General features: G+C 42.1%; 1 pseudogene; it reads right to left on the bottom strand.

Annotated features, from left to right (window-relative positions):
* Positions 1-8,839: 8,839 nt before the first annotated feature.
* On the bottom strand, positions 8,840-9,903 carry LOC148096948 (uncharacterized; annotated as a pseudogene).
* Positions 9,904-17,351: the final 7,448 nt, after the last annotated feature.

Raw genomic sequence — 17,351 nt, 5'->3', positions numbered from 1 at the left:
ACATTTCCACTTCACTTCATTTAGAAATCTTTAAAATTAAAAATAATTAGGACAATATCTACTTGGGAATATCTGAATAACGCTGATTAAATGACACTGTAAAAAAATATATTGTCCTCTTATATGGTGATACAAACCCTTGTAAACTGGGCAACAGTTTTTACTATAGTCTGAATCAATACATTGTTGACCAATCTCTTGGGATAAATCAAGTGTAGTACATAGATCAGTCCAAACATTATCAGGAAGTCCATTGGGAATTCTTGGGAGACCCCAATGGCTTGATTACTGTTGTGGATTACTATAACGAGGGCTACAAGATCATTTTTTGAGAAATCCTCTCTCTAGTTCTATTAAAAACAGCATTTTTTTTTATCAGTAGGGTAATTTATGGTAGCTTCTTTTAGTTGTAGTTGAGCAACTAAGAACACACTACATCGGGACAAGTAAAAAAATACGATTTTTTACGACCTGTGGTGGTGCTCGTCACATTGAGTTTCTAGTAATAGCCGATATTTGATAGAGACTGATTTCATAAAAAGTTTTTTAAAAATTCCAAAAACTGTTTTTTTTAATTGAGCAGCCATGTACAGCAACATTACTAACAACTTACCCCCCCCCCCCCCCCCCTTCCCACCCCACCCACACACACACACAGAGTTTCTTTTTAACCCTGTGAGATTTAAATACTATGAACCCTACTTTTTTTTGGACCTTTATTATAATTATGTATTTATTGATTTTTGGTTGTTACAGACGGGACAGACATGACTGGGGGATAGGACAGGGAGAAAGAATGAAAGAAAGAGAGGGAGAGAAAGAAAAATAGAGGGGAGAAGAGATGGTGAGAAAGGGGGGGGGGGGGGAGAAAAAAAAGAAAAACAAACAAAACACCTGGATCACCTGTATGGAGAAAAAAAAGCAAAAGAGAAAGCAAACAAAAAAGAGCAACATAATAAATACAACACCATCACAATAAACTAGCTAACATGTTATTGTGCAGTACGCAAGATCGACAGCGCACAATGTGCTTTGAGGTAGCAGCCAAGAAAGGTGTAGTTTGTGTCTGTGAACACCCGTGTGTACACCTGTGTGCATCAGCACGCTTGTATTCAAAAGGTTTCTCCATGTAACGATCTGCTAGGGAGTGTGGGGAGCCATAGCCGCGTCCCCCAGGGCATGAAGCAGGTATGGAGGAGATCCAGGCCCCAGACATCCAGAGGCCCCAGAGTATGAGGACCCAAAGAGGACCACCAAGGGGGCAACCGTGCCACGCTCCTGGGAAGAGCTGGGGAGAGCCCGAAATGAGAGGTCAGCCAGCAGCCATGTAGCAGAGGCCAGAGGGGGTTGCAGTGACGTGCCCGCGGGCTCTGCTGGCAGCCAGCTGTGCCAGAGAGGACCGGGCCACAGGCCCAGAGGCCAAAGGCCTGAGGGCACCCCACCCCCCGGAAGGGGCCCAGCCGGGCCACAGGCGCCAGGCCCTGCCAATTGGCCACCAGGAGTGAGTCAGTACGTACACGAGCGCCCAGCCCCAGACACCAAGAACCACCAACACACCAACGTCTCAGGGCATCAGCCACTGGCAGGGAGTGTGGTGAAGGGAGATAGGCTTCCATACCTCGGAGAGCCTGAGATGTTCCCAGAGAGGTGGAGTCTAAGACCCAAGCTGACATATAGACACAGACGAACAGGCGCACGCAGACACAAACGGGCATTCCCACCCACATATACACAAAGAGATACTCGGCACTCACCCGACATGGAGGCAGACACAAATAGACACTGTACACACATTCACACTCCCCAAACATAGTCTATATCCCAGGTCCGGGTACCCCTGCCCCCAGAGGGGCAAACCGTACCCAGACCCAGGAGATGTAATCCTTTTCTCTGGGGTGGAGGAAAGCAGACCACCTCCATATCTGCAGTAGCAGGGAGGCCCTGCATCTCAGACCCCAATCCGACGGCCAGCACCTCCTCCCAGCCGCCTAGTCCCGACGGTTAACACAACGGGGGTGAGTGAAGACCTCAAACCTCCCTCCGCCTGCTCATATGCAGTGTTGCTGTGTGCTGTTCTAACGTGCATTTAAAACACAGGAGGGCATGGTACTTCCTGCCAGAGAGCAGCACGGCTCCTCCCGAAACCCTAATTTAAAGTCTAACTGTTAAAGCTGTTTATTTTCCTCAAACAGACACCAGATCAGCAGTGGTCTTTGTAAGCTTTATCAAAACAATTTCTCACTTTGTAGAAGAAATATGTTTAACGACATACAAAATATCCATGCTATAACCACATATACCATAGGTTTGCTTACTTGGTCAGATTTGATAGATTCTCCATGTTCATTTTGAAATCATGACCACAACATACAGAATATTCAGATTTCCCAGTGTGGCCCACAAATCAGCTGAAGCCCTTTGTGTGGCATTTCCTTGTTCTTGTATGGGTTTCCTCCGTGTGCTCAGGGTTCTTTCCATCTGACATAGACATAGAAATGATTCCATGTTTACCTCCGCCTGCCACTCTCCTTGCATATACAAAACAATATGGAACAATAAAGATTTCCTTTAGGAATTAGAAACCATGCCACTACATGTACAGCCAGTCATCCAGCTCCCAACACATAATCCAAAGAACAGCTCTCAAGCCTGTTGAAGAATTGTTTTATCAGCATGGTTTAGACTATTATTATACAAGGTCAGCATAAAAGAAGGTAATCTTGAAATATCTATTTTAGCAAAAGCAAGTACTGAGCTCAAGGTAGCAAATACAATTCCAAAGTATGCAAATTTCACTTTTTCAAAATGGGAGAAAGACGTCTCCATATAAATGTATTCTCAATGACAAATAAAGCCAATCTCCAATTTATAAAATATGAGATTTAGCTATAAAACACATCTTAAGTCCATTACACACTGAGTACGTTCTGAAAAGCAACACAAAATTCCAGACTTTGTTATGTAAGACCGAAAGCATCCAGTTTCTTGGGAAAATTAGTCCTAAAAGATCCACTGTAAAAAAATTGATATTAAGTGATGATGTGCTGGTCTTGATGTTTCTAAACAAGAATAGTAAGTAACTGAACTTCTGGGTTCATCCAGTTCTTAAGAGAAGGCAGCAGCGAGGAGAGTTTCATAGTTTGATCCAGGAGTTGAAGTTGAAGCAGGATGTCAATGAGGCAGTTTGCAGTTTGAGTTCTCATTGGCAGTTTTGGAACCACATCTGAGGAGGCAGAGAAAACATTTCAGAGAGCCAATTGACCCAGTGTAGCATGCAGTTGTGTGTCTGAGATCAAACAGTGTTTTTTTCCATATCAATGCATATTCAGTGTACTGATGTGCATTTTGAGCTATGAGCACACTCTTAGCCAAATGCAGTGATTTGATTGGCCCAACCTTATTTTTTTCATCTGAAAAATAAAGCTTGGTCCGAAAAAATGAATGTCGCTTATTCATCGAGTGTAATAAAATGGTCTTTGTAAATGGCTGCATTTAGAATAGAATAGGATTGTGTAGGTATAAAGGCCTTTAGACTGAAAAAACAAACAAAAAAAACCCTCAAAAACAAAACTATAAAACAAACACATGGATTTATCAGATACAAACAACTGCTCATTTTAACATTATCTGAGCAATTATATCAGACGAGTGCTTCTGCCAACACAACACAGCCGTCAGTGACAGCCCCGTCAAGCACACCAGATATGAGGAGTAATACGTAAAGATGAAGTGCCGTTTGGACTGGACAGCATAATAACCTGGGTAATTAAGGCCTATATTTACAATATTTTATTTTCTTTTTTCTTTTTTACCTATTATAAGGAATAGCACATGTGATTTCTGTCATTTTAATTGTATTTTTATTGTAAGAATATGAATACACAGTGCATATTTACACTATGCCCAGCTGGCTGTGCATAGTACTTCTGGCATGGCAGTGTCCCTTATTTGATAGTTAAAAAGTTGGCAACCCTACATTTAAAGGACTACAAAGACAGTGAAATCTGCCTAAAAAAGGTGTAAATTGATCTCAAGAAAACAAAATAACCACAAAAACAACAACAAAAGACGTAATACAGCAGCAGAGCATTTCAAACCAACCACAAAATGATGGACAAAACATTTCAAACCCACAAAGTCTGGAAAAATTAAAAAATCATGCAAACTTATACTAGTATCCTTGGCAGGGAAGAAATTATTAAAGAAATTTGTAAACGAAATGTAACACATGTTAATACACCTCATAACCTGCTGTAAAAGTAATGCACCAGCAATTTACTAAACCTCAAATCTCTTACGATGCACAAGCACAAAACTTTATATGCAGTTAGTAAAAGTGCCTATCATGCTGAATGTTTCTTTTCAGAAAAATGCATTTTATATCATTGGGTTATAATTATTGATGCTCTCATGTGTGCATCAGTTTTGCAGCCTGTAAAGCTAAAGTTAGCTTTTGTGCATTTGAGAGCCATCCGAGAATCAATAGTCTCGTCTTATCCTAGAGTATTACATTAGCATTTATTTTTTAAGAAGCATAAAAGGAGGAGAAAATGGAAACACTGAAAGAAAGTGTTGTGTTTGAGTACAGGCACTTAGTGTGGTATGGCACAAAGACATAAGTACACACATTTGCACGCCCCCAGCAACACACACAGACATGTTGTTTATGTAAATATGCATGCACTGAAACATCAAATCAGTCAGTCAGCAGACAGATTTGTGTGTTTTCAGTAAAAATTCTTAGGGTCTTGGTGTTAGGGTGAATTGTTAAATGTTTGTCATTTTTATGTTTACCATTTGTACATTGTTTTAATTCTGTGAAAGGAATTCTTTCTGTCCTCCCCTCCCCAGATTCTCGAGGTTCTAGGTGGGGGGGCTGTAGTCTTTTATTACAGACACATCCTTGTGCTTTTGATGCAAGCTTCCTGCGTTTACGACCCTTTGGTCAGCAGGAGGTCTAACACACACACACACACACACACACACACATTCTCACATAACACACACACACACATTCTCACATAACACACACACACACACACACACACACACACACACACACACACACACACACACATTCTTACAGAAGTTCATACATACATAGAATGCTTTGTCTTAGAACCATGTGGATGTGGCTTTGTTCTGACGTGTTTTGTGTGAACTGTCTCTCCATAAAGGCAGCAGGAGGAGGTCAGATCTGGGGGTCATTTTCGTGGTGGACACAGACGAGGCCTCCCTTGCGCAAATAATCGATTGATCGACTGTCTTGTTTTCTTCATGATGAATAAGTCTCTAGAATTAGCGGGGCTTGTGGAAACACAGACCCAACACTTGGAGTTATACTGGTGTTTATCTGCTGAGAGGATGGCTGCATTGCCATGGGTTGCTGTTTCCTAAATGAAAACCTCTTTAAGAGGTATGCTAAATTGTTTTTACTGTGGCAGTATGACTCCGCAGTCTCAAACATCGTGTAACATTCTGAGCTCTTACAGTAAATAGTAACAGGAAAAGTGACTTTGAAAGAGAGTTCATTGTTGTGGTAAAAGATTGCAGAAGCTATCTTCACATAACTGTTCAACTTACTAGTGCCTTGTAGTGTCTTTGTGACTAAAGTAATATCTGCATTTAGACAGAAAACAATGGAAATTGTATTGGATAGGACATATTTAATTTCCTTATACACACTAATCCACATGCAGCAATCCGTCTCTATATTGACTACACTAGTCTACACAGCACAGCTGGAGTGCACAAACCACTAATTTTATAGAATAATACACAGATTTTTTAAAATTTAGAAGGAGCAAGAAGCAATAAAAATCAGAAGGGTTATAGGAAACAGAAGTACAAGGTGGGCCATTTATATGTATACACCGTAATAAAATGGGAATGGTTGGTGATATTAAAGTCCTGTTTGTGGCACATTAGTATATGTGAGGGGGAAAACTCCTCAAGATGGGTGGTGACCATGGTGGCCATTTAGAAGTCGGCAATCTTGGATACGATTTTTGTTTTTTCAATAGGAAGAGGGCCATGTGACACATCAAACTTATTGGTAATGTCACAAGAAAAACAATGGTGTGCTTGGTTTCAACGTAATTTTATTCTTTCATGAGTTATTTACAAGTTTCTCTTTGTTCACAGCCATTGACATGTCGAAGAGGTTAACATGTGAGGAGCAGATTGAAATTGTGTTGATATCTGGTGAACGCAGTAACCGGGTCATTGCAGCAGATTTCAATGCAAGACACCCTACGAGACCACCCATCTCCCATGCTACAGTTAGCAAACTGCTTGCTAAGTTTTGTGAAACTGGTTCAGTGTTGGATTTGCCAAAATGTGGATGCAAGAAAACTGTCACTAATGAAGAAACATCAGTGGCTGTCCTAGCTTCATTCAGCAAGAGCCCACAGCGTAACACTCGCCGCATGTCACTGGAGAGTGGCATTAGTCGAACATCCCTTCGGCGGATATTAGCTACTCACAAATGGCACCCTTACAAGCTCCAGCTACTGCAGCATCTCAACGAGGACAGAATTTGCAGAATGGGCAAAACAAAAATTGGAACAGGACCCCTAGTTCACGCAGAAGATTTTGTTCAGTGATGAGGCAAACTTTTATGTGAATGGTGAAGTTAACAAACAAAACCACCGCTATTGGTCTGACATTAACCCAGATTGGATGGATCTCTCCAAGACTGTTGGAACAACAAAAGTGATGGTTTGGTGTGGTTCATCAATGGAAACCTCAAGGCCACCGGATATTTGAAATTGCTACATGATGATGTGTTTCCCTCTTTATGCACTGAAGCTGGCACGTTCTCTGAGTTTTTCCAGCAAGATGGTGCACCACCACATTATGGGTGCCAGGTCCGAGCATTCCTAGATGAACAGTTTCCTGGAAAGTGGATTGGTCGTCGTGGGCCAGTTGAATGGCCCCCAAGGTCTCCCGATCTGACCCCCTTAGACTTTTATCTTTGGGGTCATCTGAAGGCAATTGTCTATGGTGTGAAGATACGAGATATGCAGCACCTGAAACTACCGATACTGGATGCCTGTGCTGGCATTTCTCCTGCGGTGTTGCTATCAGTGTGTGAAGAGTGGGAGAAGAGGGTTGCATTGACAATCCAACACAATGGGCAGCACATTGAACACACAAGTTTCTGACCATATCAAGTGGTCAGAAACTTGTAAATAACTCATGAAAGCATAAAATTACGTTGAAACCAAGCACACCATTGTTTTTCTTGTGACATTACCAATAAGTTTGATGTGTCACATGGCCCTCTTCCTATTGAAAAAAACAAAAGTTGTATCGCCGACTTCTAAATGGCCACCATGGTCACCACCCATCTTGAGGAGTTTTCCCCCTCACATATACTAATGTGCCACAAACAGGACTTTAATATCACCAACCATTCCCATTTTATTACGGTGTATCCATATAAATGGCCCACCCTGTAGATTCAAAATCAATCAACATGGAATTGACTGACAATATTCTGTCCCTCGGGTTATTTCTAAGGTTTGTTTTTTATAAGTTTGTTATATGGCAGGTCATAATCATTCGTTCTGTAATTAACTGTTGCAACGTGTCAGAAAATATGTTTATTCCTGATCTTGTCTGGGCAAAGCCTGCCATCTAGTGGGTTGACAGGGTAGCGCCATGTAAGAGCTCAAGCAATGTTTTTCTCCCAGCGCTCGACAGGGAAGGTCCATTTGGCTGTGTCTCTGTAAATTCCTGCATCTGCCGCTCTTGAAAAGGCATAATCTGTACGTGTGGCAAAACGGTTGATTGTTCTCACTTATTAGTACCTTGTTCAGCAAAGTAATGTGTTTCTTGTGCGTTTAGCTAGTTTGTTAGATTACTAGCACAAGCTAGCTGTTAGCCCTTTGTTTAGCCTGCTAGCATGAAACATACCAGCATGTGGTGTTAGCTGTATCTCTTGAAATGCTACGCGGGTGTAGTGTTGATACTGAGATTGTGTAGTGACTGTTTACATAAGTCAACAATATTTAATGTAATCTTTGTGTATTTGTATGGAGAGTGAATACACTGTATTCTGTTTCTGTTATTACAGTTTTACAAAAAGAAAAATAAGGATCAGTAAAGCTCTGAAGAATGCCACACGGTCTCCTGAGTGTTTACTGAAGCCATTTAATGTTTAGCTCTCTGCATAAGCTGGATAGAGACATTCAGCTGAGGGCAGAAGAGACAAGTTCTAATGGTTTTAAACATGACCCATAACAATATGGCTGTTGAACCAATTGAACCCTTATATCGTCACAGCAAATCAATACAAAATTGTTCAGAGAGATCACATGGAAACATTTCCCCTAGTTCTATTTCTTGGGAACTGGTTACCTCGATAATGACAATGCTCTGATCCAAAGTACATAAGGGTTCACTGACTACTCTGATCTGGGTGAAAATGATGTGAATCATATAGTGTGGCCTCCACAGTCACCAGATCTCAATACAATAGAATACTCATCTAATTAACTTACTCTGACCTAATACTGATTTCTATTGCTGATCTTCAGAGGAAAGTCGTTGGAGAAGAGAATGGCCATGCCTTGGCCACACTGTACTCGTCTATGTGATATATGTCTATATGTCGTCTATAGATATATGCTAAAAATTCTAAATCCAATTTGTGGGTCCACAGTGTTTGTTTGGGTTGTTGTTGCTCCTCTGGCATTTCTTGCTGTTTTCAACTGTTAACTCCTAAAACCAGCTTTTTGGACAGTAATGCTCTCGTACTCATCGCAGGTAAACTACAAAAAGAACCCCTTATTATAGCAGCATAAAATTCCTCTCTCAGCCATTTGGGTAGTCTTTATACTTCACGCAAGTCCTCTAACAGAGGCCTGGGAGCTTGAGGGTCCTGTGCAATATCTTTGGTGTTCCTAGGATCGTGCTCTTCTGGACAGAAGTATCTTGGATGTTGTTCCTGGGATCTGCTGAAGCTACTCGCCTAGCTTGGTGGTCACTGCACCGAGTGCTCCAATTACCACTGGGATCACTGTTACCTTCACCCTCCATATCTTCTCGAGCTCTTCTTTGAGCCCTTGGTAATTCTCCAGCTTCTCGTGTTCCTTCTTCCTGATGTTGCTGTCATTTGGTATTGCTACACCTATCATGGCTGCCATCTTCCTCTGCTTGTCCACCACTACTATGTTTAGTTGGTTAGTGATCACCATGTGGCGAGAATAAGGCACGGCGGGACCACGGAGTGTCATTCAGAGCCATCTTTATTTACATCTCACCACAACACCACACCAACCCCTGAGTCCCCGTGTTTTAACACGACGGGCGTGATTGCGGATGCTGTGCAGGTGCGTCCGCACGGCACCGCAGACCACGCCCCACCACACACCAGTTTGTCCATCTGCATCTGGACATTCCACAGGATTTTAGCATTGTCATTCTCGACCACCCTAGGAGGCGTCTCCCATTTTGACCTCGGGACTTCCGGGTTATACTCAGCACAGATGTTTCTGTATACTATGCCTGGTACTTGGTTATGGCATTCCATGTATGTCCTGCCTGCTAGCACCTTGTACCTTGCTGTTATGTGCTGGATTGTCTCAGGGGCATCTTTACACAGCCTGCAGCTGGGGTCTTCCCTAGTGTGGTAGACCCCTGCCTCTATGGATTTTGTGCTCAGAGTTTGTTCTATGCTGCCATGATTAGTGTCTATGTGCTGTCTTTTAGTCTAGGTTTTTCCAGCCACTGGTAGGATTTCTGGATGTCAGCCACTTCATCTATCTGCTGGTGGTACATATCGTGCAGAGGGCTGTCCTTCCATGATGGTTCCTCCTTTTGCTCGTATTTCTTAGGTTTCTGCTGCCTGAGGTATTCACTAAGGTATTCACTGAGCACGTCGTTGATCGTGGCCATCTTCCTGAAGTACTCGTTGATGTTTGCTGTCTCATCCTGGACTGTGGTTCTGACACTCACTAGCAGGGTACCTGATCATGGGCAGGGTACGTGTTGTTAGCCCGGATCTTGATCTTACCATTCAGCTGACTCATCGGGACTTGCCTGACCCTTTGCAGGTACTTGGTGGTTGCAACTTTCCTATCTGCCTTTTTGTGGTTCCCATTTGCCTGTGGGATTCCCAGGCACTTGTGGTACCTGCAATGTTGCCTTCTGGTAGAGTGATACTGGTTCTGACTACCTTCTCTCTCTTTGTTACCATCTGACTACACTTCTCTAGTCAGAATGACTTTCTGATGTCGTTGCTGTATATACTTGTGGTGTGGATCAGGGAATTGATTTCCCATTCACTGTGGGCATACAGCTTGATGTCATCCATGTAGAGGAGGTGGCTGATGACTGCACCAGTAATCGGTATCCGTAGCTAGTCTTGTCAGTGATCTCGCTAAGGGGGTTCAGGCCCATGCAAAACAGGAGTGGGGACAGAGCATTTCCTTGGTAGATCCTGCACTTGATGGTGATTTGTGCTATTGGCTTGAAGTTGGTCTCTACTGTTGTATGCTAGATCCCCACTGAGTTCCCGATGAAAGCTCTTAGTGTCCTGTTGATCTTGTAGAGTTCTAGGCATTCCAGGATCCAGGTGTGGGGCATCAAGGGAAAGAACGGGCTGCCGTTGTTGGAATGACTGCAGCTCATTGTCTGTCATTGTTCGCCACCATTTTGTTCTTTACTGGTGGCGCCTGAAATTAAATAGACATAATAAAAAATTAAGCATAAAATGAACAATCCATGACATTTAAATTATCATCACAATGAACTAAACTTACATAGTCTTCTTCATCCTCAACTTCATCTTCAAACAAGTCTCCTTGTGTGTCTCCTTGCTCCAGGTGCTTGAGTAGAAAGTGACAAACAAACAAATCAAATTAAGTACCACAAATCCACAGATGAAAGGTCTCACTCTCACAATGAAAGACACTGTCATATTGAAATACCTCATCTGCGCCTGCCTCTGTGTCTGCTGCAATTGCTGCTTCCCTGATCCTGTCCCAGACTTCATCCTTATCCACTTTGGATTTAAATTGGGGGTCCAAGATGGACTTGGAGAAGGCATTCGACCATGTCCCTCGGGGTGTCCCGTGGGAGATGCTACAGGAGTATGGGGTGTCTGGCCCATTGCTACGGGCCATTCGATCAGACTCGTTCCGGGTGGGTGATTGGCTCCGCCAGGGCTGCCCTTTGTCACCGATTCTGTTCACAATTTTTATGGACAGGATTTCTAGGCAAGTGGTGGAGGGCTTTCTCTTCTGTGGCCTCAGAATCTCATCTCTGCTTTTCGCGGATGATGTGGTTCTGTTGGCTTTATCGGTTGATGGCCTCCAGCTCGCACTGGAACAGTTCGCAGCTGAGTGTGAAGCAGCGGGAATGAGGATCAGCACCTCCAAATCTGAGGCCATGGTTCTCAGCCGGAAAAGGGTGGAGTGCCGATACAAGCGGAGGAAATGAGCTTCCTCCGAAGGGTGGCTGGCCTGTCCCTTAGAGATAGGGTGAGCGGTTCAGCCATCCGGGAGGGGCTCAGAGTAGAGCCGCTGCTTCTCCACATCGAAAGGAGCCAGCTGAGGTGGTTCGGGCATCTGAGAAGGATGCCTCCTGGGCACCTGCTGGGCGAGGTTTTCCGGGCATGTCCCACCGGGAGGAGGCCCGGGGGCAGACCCAGGACACGCTGGAGAGATTATATCTCTCGGCTGGCCTGGGAATGCCTTGGTGTTCCCCCGGATAAGCTAGAGGAGGTGGCTGGGGAGAGGGAGGCCTGGGCTTCTTTGCTTAGGCTGCTGCCCCCGCAACCTGGCCCCGGATAAAGCGGAAGAAGATTGATGGATGGATGGAGGTTGTGTGTTTTGTGAACAAATGCTTTTGCATATTTGCAGTGTGTCCTCCCTTTGATGAAATATCTACTTTGCAAGTATCGCAAGTTGCTCTGTTATAATCCTTTCTCATAAAGTATAACCAAACTTTTGAGCGTTTATGCCGCGTAGGCGCCATGTTTCCTGCTGGGTAAATGACACTAATGTGGTGACGTCATTCGAGGTGACTGGAATCGATAGGGGAATCGTTTGCAAAAATGGCAAACAATTCGAAGGAACTGAAACGGTGGGAACCGGTTCTCAACAAGAAGCAGTTTTCGATTCCCATCCCTAGACAGTGGTGATACTGGTGGGCAAGTTTTCTGATAACTCTTCCCTACCCAGCCTCATGGTTCCAGCTAAAATCACAGTCAACTCCTGACATTCAAACTATTTGATTGTACCACAATGTTCACTGGACCTCCGCAACAGTTATCACCTGGTCAGGATTGGGCAAGCAGACATATGGACACATGTAGAGGATTGTGAGTATCTTGTTATATTTGTTTTGTCTACTGCCCCTGCAATATATCAGACCGCGGTCAATGACTTTTTATGGGATTTCATTAATCATGTTGTGTTTGTGTATCTTGAAGACATCCTAATCATCTCTTGAGGAGCACAACAGTATTGGTGTAAAAAGACAGAAAATTTGAGTTTCACACAGATTCTGTGTCTTTTTTGTGAATCATTGTGGGAGAGGGCAGGTGCAAGGAAATCGATTCAAGTAAAGGCTGTAGCAGACTGTCTCTTTCCCTTGCACAGGAGACAGTTATAAAGGTAAAGTTGTCTCACCATTAACCAGTCTCATGTCTCCCAAGCACTGATTTTAGTAGAAAATTGTAGCCCAGGTTGCCTTCGACAAGTTTAACAGATCTTTGCCACAGGCCCCATTCTCAGTAAATAGTTTGTTGTGTAAGTGCACGCTGATGATGGCATTGATGATCAGTAGTAGCTAGCCATTAAGTTAGTATTGGAAGAGCGGAGGCTTTTGGCTGGTTAGCTCAGAACATAATTTCAAAGTTTAAACTAATCACTGATCATCAGGAATCAAGAACATGAATATTCACAACGTTTTCCATGTCTCCAAGTTAAACGTGGTCTGGACCAGCTGATTTTACATAGGTCAACTTGAGAATGCAGACTTTTAAACATTTTTCTTCCTTCTATGCTCTTCTTAGTTAATCATTTATCCACATATTGATTTATTCTGTCTACAGTAAAGTAACCAACAGTTTCACACAACAGTGTGACCTGTTCAAGAAACATCTTTTTAGTAATAAGGACAAGATTAACTAAGCTAGTTACCACAACGCTCAGAATTATAGATGGTATATAAAAGATGGGCATAGCTGCTGGATCTGAAAAATGAAGCCATTGTACGAGTGAGTATTTTTATAAATGGCCTTTAAGGACCACTTCACTAACCTTAAAAAGATTTGCTGTTGTACAGAAGGCCCTCATCTTTGTTAATCTAGGATCTCAGGTTCCTAGTGAATTTATAGACTCGTTTTTTAGTTTCAAATTATAATGAATACAACATAATTTCTCTATTGTCTCATTCTCCATCTTTCTTACTCTATGATGCAATTTAGGCGTGCTCGACCAACTTGCCTATAAAAGCATGGTTTGTTCAATAATATTATGAATGCCAGAACCACATTTTATAATGGTTCATCTAACAGGTGTTGAAATACAAAATAATATGCTGTTGGTGGTGCTAGACGTAAAGACTCAAAGATTACCAAAGTCATTAAAATTTAATTTAGAGTCATAAATGTCTATAAAACCTTTCTGTGCATTATTGTCCAGATCGAAAAATGATGGAGCGAGATTCCCTGGCTGTAGCCACAAAAGTAGCTCACAAGTGGATTTTATAAAATCGACAGCATGTAGCAGAGTAGTTGTGATTGGAGTGCCTTTACAAGCACTGCAATCTATTGTATTTCAGTCAACATCTCAAATTAATGCTTAAGGCTGTAAAAGTGTTTTGGAATATTATTTTATTTTTCAAAGGACTGGCTTCAGCAATAAAATCCCTGTTACTGTTAGTTTAACAGAAAGACCTCAGTCAATCTGATAAGCTCATTAAGCTGTTAAAGATTTCTTAAACCTTTCCTAGCTTTAATATTATCCTTCTTGGACCTCTACCACCAACTGTGTATGAGCTGCACAGTTAACCTCAAAAGCAAACATGGGCATCTGTGTCATTTCTCCATTTAAAGCTAAAGAAGCAGACAAAGGAACAGAGAGTACATAAAATACAGTAGCTGAAGATTAGAGTGTGTGTGGGGGCGGCACGAGTAACTAAATTCACAGTGCCTGATTTGCTAATGAAACTATTAATTGAATAAATGGAGAATGTTGTTTTTGATCACAATCTCAGTGGTCCATGAAATGACTGACTGTACTCTGCTATACGTGTGCAAGCAAATCTGTTTAGCTGTCCTTGCACAGATTGTGTGCGACCTCTTCTGTGAGTGTGTGTGCACACTAAGGAATGTGTGCCACAACAGAGTGACAGTGCGGCCTGTAAGCACATTTCCAACAGGCTAATTAAAGCTCCCCCAGAATAAGGCCAGGCTTATTAACATCTCAACACAGCCACTAAAGCCTGCTCATAACCCAACAAGGATCAATGCTCTTCATTAAGGCGGACCCAATACTGCTGCCTTGCCAAGCCAACCCAGCGACCCAGATGAAGACTAGAGGGGAAATGCAGAGCTGGTGAAAATGCAAAAACACTAAGTGAGTGAGTGTGTGTGTGTGTGAGAGAGAGAAAGAGATAGTTAAAGAGAGAGGTTTCTGTGGGTGTGTCATTTTGTATCTTATAGTTTCATGGAGGATTAATGGTCCACGGTTATTAAAGCAGTGATGGTACTAATGATATTTAGAATTTATTTTAATAAACATTTTAATAAACATGTGTATTGCTCATACACATGTGGTGATAGTACACACATTGCAGCATTACAATATTTTAGGGTATAAGAGGATGTGGTTTGAATTATATGAGACTTGAGATTCTTGATTGTTTTTGTAACCCAATCAATAAACATAAAACAGTAATAATTTCCATGCGTTTTGCATGTGCTACTATTTAAAGTAATAATTTGACAGTTAGGGAAGTATTTTTCTTTATCTTCACTTGGAGAGTTAGTTAACAACAGAAATATTTCATACTCCATATGAAGTTACACCTAATAGAGAGGTGCACCAAATCTAAATGGTGCAATCTACCTATGCCCAGTGTGTACACTCATGCATCGGGGAGTGTCCACCTCACGTGCCTAGCCCCTCAACAAGCGGCCGCACCTCCACTAAAGCAACAAAACAGCAAAGTATAAAACGTTAAACAAATTAGTAAAAGATAAATAAAACAAAAACACCCTAAGTTACAGTTCTTTATAAAAGCATGATTAAAATGTATAAAACAATTCAGAGTAAAAGACCATAAAACCAGGAGTCAGTCGAGGCCAGTCCATAAACGTTTGTAAGATGACAACAGGCCACAACAAGAGAGAATAAAATCAAACAAGACAGAACGGGATAAAACAAGACAGCACAAGACAGCAGCAGTATGGCACAATCCTGTAACAAAAGCGGGAAACAGTCATCAAGGTTCACCCTACTATATGCCACATGAAGACAAACACAAGTGTAACCCAGTGTTAAAAATGGGATTAAGAGCATAAATATTAATACTCTTTTGATTTAAATACTCATTTAACAATGGGAATAAATATTGATAAAAAAATACAATTAAATCTAATATCAATCAATCAATCAATCAAAGCTTTATTCGCCACGGGGGACCCCCCCCCCCGCCGCCCCGGACCTTACACACACAACACAGACATTACATGGGGATACAGAAAAACACTGAAATGTACACTACAATGGGAAAGTACAAGAGGAAAAAAAGAGACCTCTACTCATGCTGTGCTTCCATGGTAGGACAGCATGAGAACAGGAAACAAAAAAACTCCTCTGCACAAAAAGCACATAAATGTCCACAGCACAACATTGTGAAAGACATGACAAGCCACAGGATTGGGTGGGGGGTGAGGAGTAATCCGAAGCGAACACAGCAGCCGCCCTGCACAGCGTTACTATTCCAGCGCAGCACATAGACCCACCGTGTTCCCCCGCAGGAAACAAGCATCGAAGGCATTTGATAAATACTGATAAAAAGCATGTAAACATAAGTTTCATTAATATGTATGTATGTATATGTAATATATAAATGGTGTGGAGGCAAGACTTTGTCCTTCAGAGTGTGCTTGTTAGATCCACTGAGCAACCAATCATTGGCTGGTCTGACCCTCCCTCACTTTTGTTAATGTGCACAACCTGGTAAACTTTAATAATTGCAATTTTGTTTTTTACACCTACTGTGTACAAGTCCTCTGTTGTCAGACACCCTTGGCTCCTACGAATCTAGAACCTATCTGATCTGGCCCATATTTCCCTTTTGTTCTGGTATTGTTGTTAAAGGTAACTATACTGCCTATACTACATACAAAGAAGGCTAGAAGTAGCACTAACAGGTCTTACATGCCCACTACTAGTATTGCACCACCAGTGCTACACAAGGGTCCCACTTACCACTATCTAACGGGCAATACTAAAATGAGCAGCTTTCCTGAGGAGATCTGCAGTGCTTAGCTGCCTAATGCTCTCAGCCATCTTGGATGGGAAAGGACTGCCAAATGCCTATGTGTGGTAGTGAAGTGCAGCTGTTTCTCATAAGCCTGCTAATTATCAGCTGGGAAGGCGTGGATGTTAGTGCTGCATTCGAGCACATCGAATCCTACCCCAAAATCTACTTTACTACACTACCATCCAAATATAGTTATTTTTGGCTCAAAACGCCCCATAACTGCAGTTGCCATAATACTAGACGTCACATTGCCGTTTTTCCCTTAATTAAAACAGTGCTAGGTTTTAATTCTTATATATAAGTCATCTGTTTAATTAAGTATATAGCTATTTGAGTAGTGTGGTGTTGGTTTGTATTTTGTTTTACTAAAAGTCAGTCTAAATTCAGTTGTTCAGTTTTTTACACAAGTACATTTAGTTTCAAACCTGTTTCTTGCTAGCCAAAATTATCATTATCATAATTATCATTCTTTAAAGACAGTATAAGATGTAGCTGTTTTAAAAAAATTTTTTTAACCATTGTTCTCTTTCTTTATCTCAGTTTTGATTATGATCCAGTAACAGGTTCTGGTTCTAGATCATCCCATTTTCTGTCTCTAGACAGTTATTCCTGGTCTTCTCCTTATCAATCTCTCTTCTCCCCCAAGTCTCTTAGCATCCTCAGGTCAATCTTTGAGGATGGTTCAAAGCGCCGGCTGCTGCAGTGTTTTCCTTTGGCTCACCGACCTGCTGACATTCCCAAAGATCAGAGTTAACACTGGGTCTGTGCTCTGCTCCTCCCTACTCTCACTCAGCAGGGAAAAAAAATCCTTTACTCCATCAATTAGTAATACTCTCCCTTGG

Source organism: Neolamprologus brichardi, chromosome 20 (assembly GCF_056152115.1).
Source record: "Neolamprologus brichardi isolate AB-2024 chromosome 20, ASM5615211v1, whole genome shotgun sequence".
Classification (NCBI taxonomy): Eukaryota; Metazoa; Chordata; class Actinopteri; order Cichliformes; family Cichlidae; genus Neolamprologus; species Neolamprologus brichardi.
This window is presented reverse-complemented; position numbering and strand designations above follow the sequence as displayed.